The sequence below is a fragment of the Salminus brasiliensis genome, chromosome 3, assembly GCF_030463535.1.
Source record: "Salminus brasiliensis chromosome 3, fSalBra1.hap2, whole genome shotgun sequence".
Classification (NCBI taxonomy): Eukaryota; Metazoa; Chordata; class Actinopteri; order Characiformes; family Bryconidae; genus Salminus; species Salminus brasiliensis.
In genome coordinates, this window is record NC_132880.1 from 21,085,473 (window position 1) to 21,103,729 (window position 18,257).

Genomic DNA, 18,257 nt, shown 5'->3' on the forward strand with positions numbered 1-18,257 from the left:
CTACAACAACAACACAACGACACAACACAACACACACAGCGTTTGAGCTGATTTAGACTCACTGTGGTGATGAAGCCCCAAGTTCAAGATTCCTTCAAGATCTGTTTAATCTAGTGTTGTATGACTGAACCTGTTAGTGCTGCCATCTGGTGACCAGACAACACACCACAACACCACAACAACAACACAACACCACAACACACTACAACAACACAACACAAAACACAATGACACAACACATCAAAACAACAACACAACAACACAACACAACAATACCACAACAACACAACAATACCACAACACAACAACACAATACAACAACACAACACACTGCAAAAACACAACACACAACAACACAACACAACAACACAACACAACACAACACAACACAACAACAACAACACACCACAACAACACAACACAGTGCAACACCACAACACACTGCAACAACTCAACACAACACATCAACACAACACACCGCAACACCACAACACTACACAACACACAACAGCACAACACAACACAACAACAACACACCGCAACACCACAACACACAACAGCACAACACAACACAACACAACAACAACACAACACCACAACACACTGCAACAACACAACACAATGACACAACACAACACCACACAACAAAACAACACAACAACACCACAACACATCAAAACAACAACACAACAACACAACACAACACAACAATACCACAACAACACAACAATACCACAACACAACAACATAACAAAACAATACAACACAACAATACAACACCACAACACAACACAATACAGCACACAACAACACACTGCAACAACACAACACACAACACAACACCACAACACAACACAACGACAACACAACACACAACAGCACAACACAACAACACAACACCACAAAAACACAACAATACCACAACACACTACAACAACACAACACAAAACACAATGACACAACACAACACACAACAGCAGAACACATCAAAACAACAACACAACAACACAAAACAACACAACAATACCACAACAACACAACAATACAACACCACAACAAAATAACACAACAAAAACACAACACACTGCAACAACACAACATAACACAACAATACAACACAACAGAACACCACACAACAACACAACACCACAACACAACACCACAACAACACAACAATACAACAACAACACAACAACAACACAACACCACAACACACTACAACAACACAACACAAAACACAATGACACAACACATCAAAACAACAACACAACAACACAACACAACACAACAATACCACAACAACACAACAATACCACAACACAACAACATAACAAAACAATACAACACAACAATACAACACCACAACACAACACAATACAGCACACCACAACACACTGCAACAACACAACACACAACACCACAACACAACACAACACAATGACACAACACAACACACAACAGCACAACACAACAACAACACAACACACCGCAACAACACAACACCAACACCACACAACAACAGAACAACACAACACCACAACAAAATAACACAACACCACAACAACACAACACAAAAACAACACAACACATTAACACAACACAACAATGCAACACAACAACACAACACCATAACACAACAACAACACAACACAACAATGCAACACAACACAACATCAATACAACAACACAACACAACCGAGTTCTGCATTTCTGGAATCCTCTGATAATTGATTGAGGCTGATCATCTGTGTAAAAAATCTCCTTCTGTTAAGAGTTTGATCTGGTGTTAAACTGCTTACAGGATTTACATCTTAAGCTCTTTTACATGCTTTTCCTTTCCCAGCTTCACCTGATGAGGTCAAAAGCTGCTAAACTTCTGGACAGGGAGGGAGGTTATAGCTAGAGAGCTCGTCCATGCCCATTACCAAGATTTTCACTCTTTCAGAAATGATTAGCTGTCCTGCACTGATTCACATCACACAGCGTTTGAGCTGGTTTAGACTCACTGTGGTGATGAAGCCCCAAGTTCAAGATCCCTTCAAGATCTGTTTAATCTAGTGTTGTATGACTGAACCTGTTAGTGCTGCCATCTGGTGACCAGTCTGTGTCTTGTTTCTCATCTCTCTCTCTCTCTCTCTCTCTCTCTCTCTCTCTCTCTCTTAGCTGATTTCAGTGCATGTGTTGATTGGCTGCATTGTAAGAGCCTCATCTTTGTAAAAGTGCTGGAGATGTTGATTCAGTCGGCTGAGGTGTTCAGTGTTGTACACTTATCCTCTTTGTCCCTAAATCTAAAGACTTTTTTTAAGGCGACTAGCGACAAATCAAGCGACTTTTTCTGCTGTTATTTGACACTTTTGGAGATGAACACACATGTTCTTCAGTTCCTGTCCTCAGCAGCAGGTGCTGCCGTGAGCCCCGTCCCACAACCCTCACAGCGCTCAGTCTCTCAGTCCGAGCAGACCCACACCGCTCCACGTCCACACTGCAAATGAACTGCGCATGCCCAGACCCGCCTCTGACCCCGCCCCCTGTTTACAGAGCGGGATGTAAATATAAATGCGTCTTCAGAGAGACACTAAATAAATAAATAAATCAATAAACAAATAAAACTAAGTATCTCTGCCAAACTGTCTGTTTTAGGGTCACTTTGTGGGTCTGAAGCCCGGATAAAGGAGGAGGGTTGAGCGTAGAGTAGCAGTTCCTCCCCACAGAACAGTCTTCTGATTAAATTTGATAAGCTAACATTTAACAACACAGAACTACATTGATTTATGACATTTATGTAAAAATGATTTATGTAATGTAGGATATTTTACATATTTCATATGAAAAAAAGGATCAACTTAAGAAGGAGAACTGCAGGAGTTCAAGCCTGGGGGAATCGATTCATTCACAGCAATGATTCATTAGGTTTAACCCCCGTTTCACAAAGACACAGTGAACTGAGGAGGTTTTCAGTAATGATTTCATTTACTGACTGCTTTAGCTTCTAGAGATCCTACATTTAACAGCCCAAACTTAATGAGGGAAACACGAAGCTCTAATGTTGATTTAATCAGGTTGTTACGAGTCGAGCTTCTAAAGAAGAACCGAATCCAAACAGCGGTTCAGAGTCTCGCTCAAAATACCGGAGATCACGTGATCGCCCGAAGTGACGCTTCGCACGTCACTGAACGTAATGACGTTCAAGGCGCGTCAGTTTCCCGGGAGTATGAATATGAACTGAAATATGAACTGAAATAAAACAGTAATAGATAATTAATAATAAGTTTCTGTTTATTTCTGTGTTCAACAGATGTTCAGTCTACATGCAGATTAAACAGGGGATTTTTCACATCATCAAATATGATCAAACGTGGCTGTTTTATTTACGAGGAGAACAAAGCAGTTACACACTCAGATGAAACACATGCAGTTAAATGTAGATAAAATGACATTCAGTGAAGAGAAGAAACACAGGCAGACATCACTGTATGGAGCTCCCGTCTCAGTCTGGACGAAGCTGATGAACACAAGTGAATCAGGCGATGGAGGTGTAGTGTTTTATTAGAACAGCAGGTGGCGCAGTAGAGCTGAGGAGCTGAGAAGCACTTTGGCTTCAACTGTGTCAAAAAGTCTCGGGCTGCGTCCAGAAACCCCCAAATTTACAGCTTTTTACTACTGATCCTCCTCCTCTCCTCCGAGACCTGGAAACTGGGTTTGTGGCTCCATCATGTCGCTTCTCCAAAAACCGGAGGAGGAAAGAAGCGACTTCCAGCAGAGGAGACCTGAGAGGATCCCACCCAGGAAGAGTGTTAAAGCTTTAGGAGAGAGATCACTGAGTGCTCCCAGAGACCACGGGGAAATAGAGGAAGCAGCACACAAGTCCTAAACGCTCAGATTCACTAATATTACTGATCTGATACAATGAGCAGTAAAGCAGTTCTAGAAATGTAGAGTTCAGAGAGACGAACACGCTCCCCTGCTTCTCTACACCTGGATTATTTACTGGAACTGAGCTGAAAAGACTGTCTGTTCAGTTCAGCTTTATTAATCACCCTATATATAGATATATATAGATAGATAGATAGATAGATAGATAGCAGCTCTCACAGCTGCTGCACAGAGCAGCACGTATACAACAATTCTGTACATTTAACTTTTAATTGTGAATTATTTATATATTTAATTCAGTATTAATTCAGCACAAAAACACAAACACACATTTCACAACACCTAATCACACCAAATGCATGTAGCCTAATGCAAAATCACTGACAAGGTATTCCAGCTGTAATAAGGGGGCTTTTGTCAAACTGGTGGTCCTCATTGTGTGCAAACTGACTGACCTCTTTATCTGTTCTTTGATTCAAAGTCTGGTACATTTAAAAGTTTTGGAACATTTTAAAAAGCTCTAGCAGGAGCATCACATGGAAATGCTTAGACGTGCCCAGTGTAGATGTTTCCCTGAAAGATAAACCCTTCATTCTGTAGTTTCCCCCAGATCTTCTAGGAAGTCACTGAGGTAGTCCACTAGTGGATGAGGCTTTGACTGTCCACAGAACAGTGCACCTACAAATGGCTCCACGTTGCTCCAAACTGTGCTGCTAGATTTAAAAATGATAAGCCAATCAACATTCACTACTAAATCAACTGTGCTATCTGAATGTGTCAGGCATTAACTCTGACCCAGTCTGAGGCAAATGTAGGATTCTAGGCCATAAATACATTGTCCTCCACATTTAGATTTGACCTAAACATCTGAGAGTGTTGAAAGCAGAGTGCGTCTTTGGGTAGATTGTGTCCACGATCTCTAAGAATTCCTAAAAGTTCATTAACGCTGCTTTGACGCTGCCCATTCTGCAGGTCTGAGGTGAGGTCAGGTCCATCTGTGCTTAAAGGTTCTGCATCTGTGTCTACTACACATTTTCTCTGACTACTACACATTTTTAGAAGAACCATAGTCTGTAGACTCTGGATGCACACCAGAATCAGAATTCAAGGTTATGTCTGGAAAATCTAGATTCATACTGGCATTAGTTTACACAGTTACAGCCTCATTAACTCCATTTAGCAGATGGGGTGACGGCTCAAAAGCTGCTACAATGTTAACTTCAGCCATTCAGCTTCTCTATCTTTTCAGATACTGTGTGCTGGAGGCCATTTGTGGTTCTGTTGTTAACAAACATTGATCCAAACCACCAATTAAAAAGGTGTTACGGGACGGTCAGGGAGCAGACCCAAGTGCAGAGAGGAAAGCCTGTAAGGACAGGCCTTAATGTGTGATATAAGGTTAATGTATGTGTGGTTGATGTGACTGTGGGTGCTTTTGTGTACTTGTGGGAGAACAGTTGCTCCCAGCTGGGTTTGAACCAGCAACCTTGGCAACAGAGGTCCAAGACCTTACCACTGCACCACCAGCAAGCACAGGCAATTGGTGGAGCTGCACCCCTTAAAATAAAGAAATAAAACAAAACAACTGAAGAAAAACAAATGCAGCTCTCTCTCTGGAGAGGGAACTTCAATGCTTAACTCAAACTCTTTTACTTATGAGCTGAGCTCTCTTCAGCTACTTCATTTTACAACCCTGTTTTCTATTTTTACAACTTCTCTCTTTCCTTCACTTCTGTGTATCGTACCGGTCATCCCTCTACAAAGGTGTAAGAGAGAAGCGCTGTTTGTCTCAGCCTTAAATGCTGTGACCACCAGCTGTGTCTGGTTGCCACTGATTACCCCTCAGGGGGCTCTCTGGGGATTGGAGTTCCCTTGGGTAACTGTGCCTCGCCGCCATCGCCCTCTGCTGGTAGGTGGCGGCCGACACAGCCTTAAATGCTGTGCATCTTTACAAAAGGTGAATTTGAAAATAAAATAACATTACTTTATTTCTACACAAATTCACTTACCCCAGACTTTAGACATGTTGAAGTTTTCTCACAGTTTCTTTGTTAAATTATAGATGTGAACAAACATCTGGGCTGATAAACTACATATTGGTGGTTGGTGTGGCGCAACAGATAATACCACTACCTGCTAGTGAGCTACCTCACCACATGGGAGACTGGGGTTCGATTCCCAGTCTGGGTGACTATGCTGCGCTACACCAATAAGAGTCCTTGGGCAAGACTCCTAACACTACATTGGCCCACCTCTGTAATATGAGTAACCCTGTAAGTCGCTCTGGATAAGAGCGTCAGCTAAATGCCATAAATGTAAATGTAAATGTAATATTGTGTTATTATCAACAATATTGAAGATTGTGTCATTTTTTCCTCCCTAAAAAGGTTTGCAGTCACAAATGATTAAGGAAACATTATAAGGTGAAAACTGCACAAACATCTGAACATTAAATGAAGCTGAGGCTGCAGTAATACTCACTGTTCACTGTTTCAGCTCTGCCGGTATGTTGTGGTACAGCAGTCTGTCCCAAGTCCAGTCAGCTCCTGAAACACATATTTCTTAATAAAATGATACAGTCAGCTACAGTTAATTCAGCGTCTCTGCTAATACATCTCAGTGTCTAATAAAACCCACAAACTCATGCTTACCTTGTGCTGCTAAAGCTAAAGATCCAGGTATGAGCAGGAGAGCAAATGTTGTCCTGCTCATCAACATCTAGACAAACAGCCGCTCCTGAAGCTGTTTAATTCTCGCTGCTCCGACTTAGTTTAGGAGGAGAGCTACTTTCAGACACTGTCCAACAATCCTTACTTCATTTCACAGAAACAAAAGTGAGTCTGGAGGTTTTAAATTCAGCTTCTTCACACTTTAATAAGAACTGATCAAATCTGGAGGTGAAGTTTAGTGAGACATGGCTAATGCAGCTCAGCTCAGCTCTTCAGATTCTCACATTTTCTACATTTCTATTTCATTTCAGTTTATTTTCATAAAGTGGAGCAGAAGTAATTCACTATGGTACATGTCATGTTCCACATATGATGATTTTATTTGTGTACATAAAAATATTTTTAGTTAATCCTTCAAATGAATTCTGATCTGGGTCTGTCTTTTCCTCTTTTCCTCTTTTGGGTCCAATACTGTAAAATGTAGTGAACTCCCACACTGTGGCCTCATTCTCAGTAGATTATATATTTAAAGTTAAATAATCTTGAATAATTATCACACAACTCTTAAATGAAGGAGTTTGAATAAGCAGCACTCTTCCTAGAGCTGACCTCCCACCAAACTGAGTAATCAGGGGAGAAGGGCCTTGATAAGAGAGGAGACCAAGAACCCAAATGGTCCCTCTGGTTCAAAAAGATCCTGTTTACAGAAACTTCCAGAAGCTCAACCATCACTGCAGCTCTCCACCAATCTGGGCTTTATGGCAGAGTGGTCAGATACAGGAGAGCCTCTAAAGGACTCTCAGACTATCAGAAACAAGGTTCTCTGATCTGATTAAACCAAGACTGAACTTTTTGGCCTCAGTTCTAAGAGTCATGTCTGGTGGAAACCAGGTCCTGCTCATCTCCTGCCCATCACCATTCTTTCAGTGGAGCTTCATGCTGTGGGGGTATTTTCAGGGTCTGGGACGGGGAGACTGGGTCAGGGTTGAGGGAAAGCTGAATGGAGTACAGATAACCTGATCCAGAGCACTCAGGACCTCAGACGGGGCAAAGGTTCACCTTCCAACAAGACAGTGACTCAAGACAACACAGGAGTGGCTTAGAGACTCTGTGAACGCTCCTGAGTGTCCAACCAGAGCCCTGCTTTACACCCTATTAAAAATCTCTGGAGAGCCCTGAGAATGGCTGTCCCCCGACGTCCCCATCCAACCTTACGGAGAGGATCTGTAGAGAAGAAAGGCCAAAAATCCCCAAATCCAGGTGAGCAAACCTTGTGGCATCGTACCCAAGAAGACTGGAGGCTGTAATCACTGCCAAAGGTGCTTCAACTAAGTACTAAGTAAAGTGTCTGAATACTTATGTCACTGCAACATTTTAGTTTTTCATTTTATTTTAATAAATTTGCAGAAATTTCTAAAACTCTGTTTTCACTTTGTCGTTACGGGATAAACATGGTGCCAGTGTCTAAAGCTGTATATTTTCCTTCATAAGTCTTTTATTAAAGATTTATGTTTCCTGATTAAGATTATATTAATAAAGTGTCAGAGAAAGAAAAACAATCCCAGCAACACTAAGTATAGAAAAAAGTCTCCTTTATATCTGTTATTATTTACAGTTATTAATTTGAGTTACTTTAATAAGCTGTTAAATAGTTGTAAACACTGTTTTCTTTAACTAGTTCATCATTTTCAGTTTAGAGAGTCAGAAATATTTTTATTCAGGTTTAGGAGGGACTTTTATTTTGACAGAATTTCGTTCGTACTCTGGTCAAGTGTTGCTAGCTTCACACTGCTAGCTCGTTGCGCTCGGGGAACTGACGCGCCTTGAAACGTGATTGCGTAACGAAGCGTCACTTCCGGCGGTCACGTGATATGCGGTATGTTTGAGCGCGTGTTTGGACGCGGTTCTGCTTTAGAAGCTCGAGCTGTGATTCTTCACAGAGCGTCGAGCGACCGGCCCTCCTTTCCAGCTTTACTCTCAGCTCTGTCTCCTTCCTCTGAGACAGCTGCTGTGACCCTGGAGCTCTCTGCTCCCTGTGCTGCTGTACAGCTCTCTGTCTCACGGAGGGTCGTCGTCTCCTCTCCCGCACCGGAGAGGGCCTGTGGGGCGTCAGTCTGGCCTGGGGGCGTCGAGGACTCCTCCACCACCACCGCCGGTTTTCACCTCTGCTGACCGGTTCGAGGTCCTCGGAGCCCAAAGAGGAACCACGCTCTCCTGTTCTCCAGCTGCCCGTGTGCTGGACGTCGCCGGCCGGCCTCCCTTGGCGCTGTTCTCCGCCCGACGCGGAGGTCCAGAAGGAGCCCTGCCGCTTCAGAAAAACCCAGACGAGAGGATCATCGTCTTCAGCCCCCTGCCCTCCTACCGACGAGTGAGCGAGCCGCTCCCCCAGCTCCTCTCGCTCCACTGCTGCTGCGGGACAGGTCCGTCCACGCTGACTCTGTAGAGAACTGGGAGAGCTTTCGGCTGTGTCCGGTCCTCTACCGCAGAGATGAGCTCCACCCGGTCCGGTCTGGGTCCGGCGTTCAGGTTAGTGAGCTGGACAGTGGGCAGGTGAGTGATTTACATGATTTACTGGATTTAATCATCATTTATTCTGTGATTTCTCTGCTTGTTTTAAACAGTAATAAATCAGTGTCCCTCATAGTGTCTCAGACTAACCCTGCAGTATGGAGACTGTCTGTCCTCCACATGGTTTATAACTGGAGCTTCAGAAAATCTGCTTTAAAAATCTTATTAGAATTAATATCAATTATTTTGCTGCACCATCATTCAGTACTACTGCTCTTAATGATATTCAGGGATTGTGCTGCTGCTGCTGCCTCCATCCTAAGAGTAGAAAACTGGTAAATGATCATCAGCCCAGATTATCAGTGTTATCCTCCTGATTTCAGTGTAAAGCCGTTTTCATCTAGAGAACGTTTCTGATCCATGAACTTTGCATTGTACATTACAGACCCTGTAGCAGTGGTCAGTGTTGGTCAGTGTCTGATCTCCAGTATCTGGATCAGTCTGCTAAGTACTGAGGTGCTTTCCTCTCTCTCTTTGGAGAGCGTGTACTTTCGTAGCATCTGTGGCAACAGCAAAGGAGAATTCGTCTAAGGCTTTATTACTAAAAAAAAAAAAAAAAAAAAAAGTTGTTAAAGATGATGAGAACTTTCTGATTCCTGTACAGTGGCCAAAAAAGTATTGTCAGCCACTAATTGTGCAAGTTCTCCTACTTAGAAAGATGAGAGGTCTGTAACTTACATCATAGGTACGCTTCAACTACGAGAGACGTTATGGTGGAAAATGAGTATTTGGTTAATAACAAAAGTTCAGCTCAATACTTTGTAACATAACCTTTTGTTGGCAATGACGGAGGTCAAATGTTCCCTGTAGGTCTTCACCAGGTTAGCACACACTGTAGCTGGTATTTTGGCCCAATCCTCCATGCAGATCTCCTAGAGCAGTGATGTTTTGGGGCTGTCGCTGGGCAACAGACTTTCAACTCCCTCCACAAATGTTCTATGGGGTTGAGGTCTGAAGACTGGCTAGGCCACTCCAGGACCTTGAAATGCTTTTTTCAGAGCCACTCCTTCGTTGCCCAAGCGCTGTGTTTGGGATCACGGTCATGCTGGAAGACCCAGCCATGTTCCATCTTTAATGCTCTCACTGATGGAAGGAGGATTTGGCTTAAAATCTCGATACATGGCCCTGTTCATTCTTCCCTTAACACGGATCAGTCGTCCTGTCCCCTTTGCAGAAAATCAGCCCCAAAGCATGATGTTTCCACCCCCATGCTTCACAGTAGGTATGGTGTTTTTGGGATGTGTAATAAGAATGAATTTTGCCCTGCTGAGGCCAGGGAGCTGCCTTAGGGTGCACTCCATACAATTAGTACACACTGTGTTGTATGAGCAACTTACTGTTCGGTTATGGGATGTAACCACTAGGAAGAGGCCGACTCCTTTGGATAGGCTGCGAGGGTGTTTGTACTATGAAAGACGTTATGAAGTGGTGCAGGTGCACTGCGGAACCACTCTAATTTGGTCTTATATCCAAATATAAGGATTTAATACGTCCATGTTCACTTTATATTAAAGGTATGCTTGCTGGTCATAATGTATTGGCGATATGTTAACAGGTCTATACAGCTGTTTAAAGTAATGTAATACTGTAAACTAACGTTTATATAATCAATTATATAACTTGTTTTTCATGAGGGTGCTGTTATCAACCACTGGAATGAAGGGTCAAGGGAAGACTGTGCCTGGTGGGAGCGGTTGGCCCCCGCCTCCGTCCACGCACAGTTCTTCATTTTGTTAAAGATATAAGGGACGGGACCCCCTTTCCTGGTGAGAGTCGGCCGAGTGGAACTGCAGGTCCAGCTCGGTGGTTTACTGAGACGGCTGTCTCTTACCAGGATCGAAGGGCTCTCCCGATCCAGTGAGTGGTGAGTCACAATGAGACTGGCTGTTAAACTGAAAGCGTTCTGCCAAGTTTGCTTTCGGTTTGTTTTTGTTGATTGTAAAATAAAGGGACATTTTTATACGGGACCTCTGGTGTGGAACCGGAGTTATTTGACGATCTTCCCTTGATTCAATATTTCACAAAACAGGATGCAACTCTACATTCTTTCTCCAAAAGCGTGTGGGGCTTCAGATCGATGGAGATTCAGTGGTCTTGTATGTCTTCCATTTTCCTTTAATTGCTCCCACAGTTGATTTATTCACACAAAGCTGCTTGCCTATTGTTGATTCACTCTTCCCAGCCTGGTGCAGGTCTACAATTTTCTTCCTGGTGTCATTCGACAGCTCTTTGGTGTCTGTTTGAGGCTGTGGACCGATAATGAGGTCAAACAGGTGCCATTAATACAGGTAACGAGTGGAGGACCGAAGAGCTTCTAAAAGAAGTTACAGGTCTGTGAGAGACAGAAATCTTGCTTGTTTACCAAATTCTTAATTTTCACCATAATTTACCATACATTTTTTAAAAAATCCTGCTATGTGATTTCCTGGATTGTTTTTCTCATTTTGTCGCTCAAAGTTGAAGTGTACCTATGATGAAAATTGGACCCCTCTCATCTTTCTAAGTAAGAGAACTTGCACAACCAGTGGCTGACTAAATACATTTTTGTGTATTACCCCAAGCAGTAATAGCCATCCGCTCTCATCAACTTTTCAGCCGTTACTGGCGAGCATTTATACACTCACGACTGCTTGGATGAAGTGCTTGTTGTGCACACAAGTATTTGCATGCAGTTCTTGCCATTATGGGCAGGCGTTTATCGTTGGTGCGCCACCATGTTATCGGATCATCATCTACATCAAAGGTTGGTTCCTGTTCGTATGCTGCCGGTTCAGCAGTAGCTCTTCAGTAATAGAGGTTCCTGATTGGTTTTGTTTTGGACAAATGGCTGCCTTTTTTTATATATATTTTTATCCCTCTTTTTGTTTAGAGCCCCAGCACTTGGAGCTTCTTGAGTAAACAATGAAGCACTTTTGTAAATCGCTCTGGATAAGAGCATCAGCTAAATGGTGTAAATGTAAATATAGTACCACCGATATGAGGAAATGTAAATGAAATCATGCATGTCTACTATTTACAATTTACGGTCATCGTGTATTTGTGGGGTATAAGAAGTGGAACGCTGTACAGCAAGGTGTTTTTAAATCGGGCACTGTTCTCAAGTCTTCCACTGGGGTTACATTTACTGCAGGATTAAAGTGTTTCTCTACATTCCTGAGACTGACTGACTGAGTTGATTCTTTAAGCGCGGAGAAGCAAATCCCACTACCACAGTTTTTCCCAATATTCCTCTGGGTTCAGAGTTTTCAGAGACAGGATCAGAAACCGACAGAGGCGGCCGCCGTCATCCCAATGAGTGATTCTGAGTCAATTCAGGCGCTCTACTGACTCCGAGACTCTGTACCCGAGGTGACTAAGTAAATTAATTAGACTGCTTGCCTTATGAATATAGAATAAACAGGAGGAGACGAGACGCCGTATTCTTAGACCTTCAGGTTACTTTAACCCGGAGACTTTTTGCAGTGATCCGGAATCAAAGGACGAAGATGTCCAAAGCATTGCCTTAAGATCATTTCAGTCTCTGAACTGGGAATATCTCGGGATCCAGATTTGTTTTAAATTGGAAGATTCTAAGATATTGTCTATTGGAATATTTTGATTCTCAGGGTTGTTTAAAGCAGAGAATTTTTCAGGGATCCAAATGTATTAAAATTCAAAGTTTCTCTGACAAGATTTTAGGATATTTAATTCTTAGTACTGTTCAACCGAGAGAATTTTGTAAAGAGATCCGAATTTATATTTGTAGAAAATTCAAAGATTTTAAAGAAGGCTTTTTTTTTTCGTTTTTTTTCTCAGGGATGTTTAAAGACAAGGGAGCAAAGTTTATAATATCCAAAGAGTTTGGACTGTACACGTGAAATTAAAGGCAGTGAAAAGTAAACTGGTTTATATCTGTCTCTAGCTGCATTGTCCTCAACAACAGACATTCAAGCAAAACAAACTTGCATCAACCGCATCAAGCCTCGTCTTGCATCAAGACGAGGATTACTCTGATTTGGTGGCTAATTACTCTGATTCATGCTACGCAGGAGGAAGAGCGTTCTTTTATAAAGCCCCAACTTTGGAACAAGCTCCCTGTTAATATCCCAGGAATCAGACCCACTCTCAGTCTCTAAATCTAGATGAAACACTTCTCTCTTTACACCAGCTTTCAGAGAACTCTCCAGTTGTGTGTTCTGTCCTGCTCTGATTCCAGGCTTTTTATTACTATTATTGTGGTTGTGTCTCTAACTATTTCTGTAACTATCCTAACCCCTCTCTTCCTCTTTTACATGTACTAAAATGCCCTGCCGTCCAGTCTGGAGGTGTCCATTCATCCATGTGCCGGAATCAGGCCTGTCCCTCTTCTCAGCATGGACTTTAACATTAACACTGAGCAAATGTCCAGCACCTTCTCATACTGCATAACCTGCTCCTACCTTAGCTATAGCTCTTCATTAACTCTCTGTCCAGCACCTACTCACACTCCTACTTCATAACCTGTTTCTACATTAGCTATAGCTCTTCATTAACTCTCTGTCCAGCACCTACTCACACTCCTACTTCATAACCTGTTTCTACATTAGCTATGGCTCTTCATTTTCTCTCTATCCAGCTCCTACTCACACTCCTACTTCATATATAAATAAAGTCTGAATTGAATTGGCTGTGTGACTCCTTCAGTACCTTCATTCTCTACTATTGTCGCCAGATGCCGCGAGGTCCTGAAGGAACACTGCTGCACGCTTCTGGACATGGTCTTCTGCCCCCTGCCCACCTACTGATGAGTGAGCGAGCCGTTTACCCAGCTCTTTGAGCTCCACTACTGGCTGCGGGACCGATGTGTTGCATAGTTGGCAGGTAATTCATTTACATTACTGGATTTTATAATCATTTATTATATAAGTGTAGCCATCCTAAGTGTAGGAAAACTGGTAAATGATCATCAACCCATATTATTAGTGTTATCCTCCTGATTTCAGTGAAGCTAAGCTATTTTCATCTAGAGAACGTTTCTGATCCATCTACAGTTTTTAATCTTAGGCCCACCTTCTCCTCACTGCATGCTCAGCTTCTGGGAGAGGGGTCAGAGTAAATGTGTCATTTTCAATGAGGGAAGTCCTTTCCTCTTTCATAGCGTCGACCCAGAATGTTGATTTAGTTGAGTCTCTTTAAAGCTCTGTGGTTCATTACAGACCCTGTAGCAGTAGTCAGTGTTGGTCAGTGTCTGATCTCCAGTATCTGACTCCGTCAGCTAAGTACTGAGGTGCTTTCCTCTCTCTCTTTGGAGAGCGTGTACTATCACTCAGTAGCTTTTATGATTTCATCCTTAGTTTTAGAAAGTTCACAGACTGCACGTGAGTAATCCTTGGTAAACGCCAGAGTGGATCTACATCCTTCTTTTACACACTGGATCTATAGGAGCAGCAAGGTCAGTATGTACTAGTTCAAGTACTGCTTTTGCTCGTGCATCAGGTTCTGTTTCTACTCTGAGCAGATTTCTCTTGTCTGCAGACTTCACAGTTCAGTTGATCAATCTTACCCTTGATCTTCATGCTCTCTACTGCATAATGTGAAACATCATAATTACAGTGAACAAGGATTTCATCCTGTTTGAATATTGTAACACTGCAACCATCACCACTGTGATCATTGACCACATTCAGGTAATAAAGCCTATTGTACTCTTTAATGGGGAACTTGGTATCTTTTTTGGGGCTTTGTCTTCTGTATCTGAGCCAGTTGTTGTGATCTTTGTGCTCTCTACTCACTGTATTTTTGTACTGTACTCGCTCACTGATTGTCATCTGTATTTTTACTCCGAGGCTACCACGGAGGAACGAGCCCTCCTGGAGGTCGTCAAGCTATTACGGCAGATCCAGCTGCTAATGTAGAGACAGTCCAAACTCCACTGATGGAAGATGAGGCTGGAGGCTGCCCGTGACTCCTCCAACGCTGCCGTCTTAATTCCAGCACTACCGGCGCGGCAGACACAGAAGGTCTTCGTCTCACTCCTGCACCTGAGAGGGTCTGGAAGTGTCAGTGTGGCTGGGAAAAGCAAAGGACGACTCCACCACCACAGCCGGTTTTCAGCTCTGCTAACTGGTTCAAGTTCCTCTTTTGTAAAAACACTGAAAAGTATCAACCCTAAAGAGTAATGCCATGGTCACCTGTTTTCCAGGTGCTTGTGTCCTGGACGTCGCCAGGTGGCTTTGGCACCATCGTTCTCCACTATTCTCCGGCTGATACAGCGTGGCCCTGAAGAAGCACAGCCGTACGCTTCTGGACACTGTTCGCCTGGGGTCCATCGTTCTCTCTGGGAACATCAAGAAGGTGCCAGGACTGACTGACCCTTCCCAGTCACGCTGTCAGGTTAGTTTACTGCATAGTTGGCAGGTAAGTGATTTAAATGATTTACTTGATTTCACCCATTTATTCTGTCATTTTTCTGCTTGTATTAAAAGTAATATATCAGTGTCACTCATAGTATCCGACACATCCTGCAGTATTGAGACGGTCATGGTTTGTAATTGTAGCGTCGGAAAATCTGCTTGAAAATCTTATCAGAATTTATATGAATTCTTCCATCTTTCCGAGTACAAGCAGTTCTGCATTGAATTTGGGCTGTTGAACAATCAGTGGCTGACTAAATACTTTTTTGCCCCACTGTATATTTAAGTTCTCCTACTTGCAAAGATGAGAGGTCTGTAATGGTCATTACAAAATCCAGGAAATAATTGTTAAAGAATTTATCTGTAAATTATGTTGAAAATAAGTATTTGGTCTCTCACAAACAAGCAAGATTCCTGGCTCTCACAGACCTGTAACAACTTTAAGAAGCTCTTCTGTCCTCCACTCGTTACCTGTATTAATGGCACCTGTTTGACCTCGTTATCTGTATAAAAGACACCTGTCCACAGCCTCAAACAGTCAGACTCCAAACCTCCAACCTGCTTAAGCCAGCACATGTCCAGACCCATCTGATGTGAACCACCTTGGTTTACTAAAGGTGTAGGTCTGTTTATTACATTGGTGGGGGTCATAATATCGGTTTACACAGAGACCTTGGAAGCGGACTCTTTTTACATGTATGATGAACTTAAAACTCTAAATGTAAAAATACAGGTAATTTTGGAAAGTTGATTCTTTAAGTGCAGAGAAGCAAATCCCACTACCACAGTTTGAGGTTCCACAGAGATCCCAATATTCCTCTGGGTCCAGAGTTTTCAGAGACAGGATCAGAAAGCGACAGAGGCGGCCGCCGTAATCCCAATGAGTGATTCTGAGTCAATTCAGGCGCTCTACTGACTCCGAGACTCTGTACCCGAGGTGACTGTAAGCTAATTGAAGGTGACCGCTTGCCTTACGAATTACGGGTCGCCATATTCGTAGACCTTCAGGTTACTTTAACCCGGATCCCTTTTAATATTTTCCTTTTCATATTTGTTTTAGACTATTGACTTTTTGCAGCGATCCAGACTCAAAGGATGAAGATGTCCAAAGCATTGCCTTAAGATCATTTGAGTCTGACATTTGGAAACATTTAGAAACTTCAGTACCCCTATCTGTCAGTACGGATACAATTCTAACAGTGGATGTTTCAGGCTTACCACTCTCAGAACATTTCTGCAGTGCTGTGAAGGTGAAATTGGGTAATAGAACAGTAAAACACTGGTTTATAGTCTCCACACATTGCCCCGTGAATTTACTAAGACGTGACTTATTGGGAGCTTTCGGTCTAAATCTGCAATGTACAGATTCAGGGTTTTCTGCTGCTAGTCCTAGTATAGGGAGATTTCCACTTCAAAGAGGCCCAGTAGAATATTCTTGATCTGACAGAGCAGAGAACCTGATGCGTCACATGGAGTTCTGTCAAATGTTGAATGGGAAAATCCTTTTTACATTGTTTTATTTGTCTCCAGATGGTGTTGACTGTGTGTATGACCATATTGTGGTACAAAAGATACCAGCTGAAACAATATCCGTATCTTAGAGTGGTATGAAAGTTTGGGCACCCTTGATAATTTTGATGATTTTCCTTTATAAATCATTGTTTGTGCTGATCAGCAACTTCAGTTAAATATATCAAGGCAGATGAACACAGTAATATTTGAGAAGAGAAATGAAGTTTATAGGATTTACAGAAAGTGTTCAATAATTATTCAAACAAAATAGGCAGGTGCATAAATTTGGGCAGCCCAACAGAAAAATGACATATGTAGTAGGTCCTCCTTTTGCAGAAATAAAAGCCTCTAAACGCTTCTTATAGCTTCCAGTGAGCGTCTGGATTCTGGCTGAAGGTATTTTGGAAGGTATTTTCTTCTTTACAAAATGCAACATTGCTAAACTCATACAATCAGCATACTATCCCAGGGGGAAGCTGGGAAGCTGGTGCATGTGTTCAGAACCTCAAGGCTGGACTACTGCAGTGCTGTAGGCTGGAAGTTTAGGTAAATCTCTTCATAAGCTCCAGCTTGTTCAGAATGCTGCTGCCAGGGTACGAACAAGAGCTAGGAAATCTGATCATATTAGTCCAGTTCTTTCATCCTTACACTGGTTACTTGTTAAATTCAGTACAGATTATAAAATACTTCTAATATATTAATCTCTCAATGGTCTGACCCCACATTATCTGGAGGAACTTCTTACACCTTACAGCCCTCCACGTACACTCCACTCGCAAGATGCTGACCTATTATCAGTCCCACGTATTAGAAAAAACAGTGCGGGAGGACGAGCGTTCTTTTATAAAGCCCCCAACTTTGGAACAAGCTCCCTGTTAATATCCGGGAATCAGAACCACTCTCAGTCTTTAAATCTAGATGAAAAACTTCTCTCTTTACACCAGCTTTCAGAGAACTCTCCAGTTCTGTGTTCTGTCCTGCTCTGATTACATTTCACCACTGTTCTGTCCTGCTCTGATTCCAGGCTTTTTATTACTATTATTGTGGTTGTGTCTGTAACTATTTCTGCTACAGGTCTCTCACTAAACGTAAAGCTTGTTCTAATCTTCATCTTTTTCTCTCTCTCTCTCCTCATGTCCTGAGCTGCCTGCCTGGAGTTGCCCTTTTTTGGTTCAGTTCCTGTGTCTTGGTATCAGGCCTGTCCCGCTACTCAGCAGAGTTCCAACTCAACCATCCTAACCACCACCCCCCCTCGCTGAGCTGC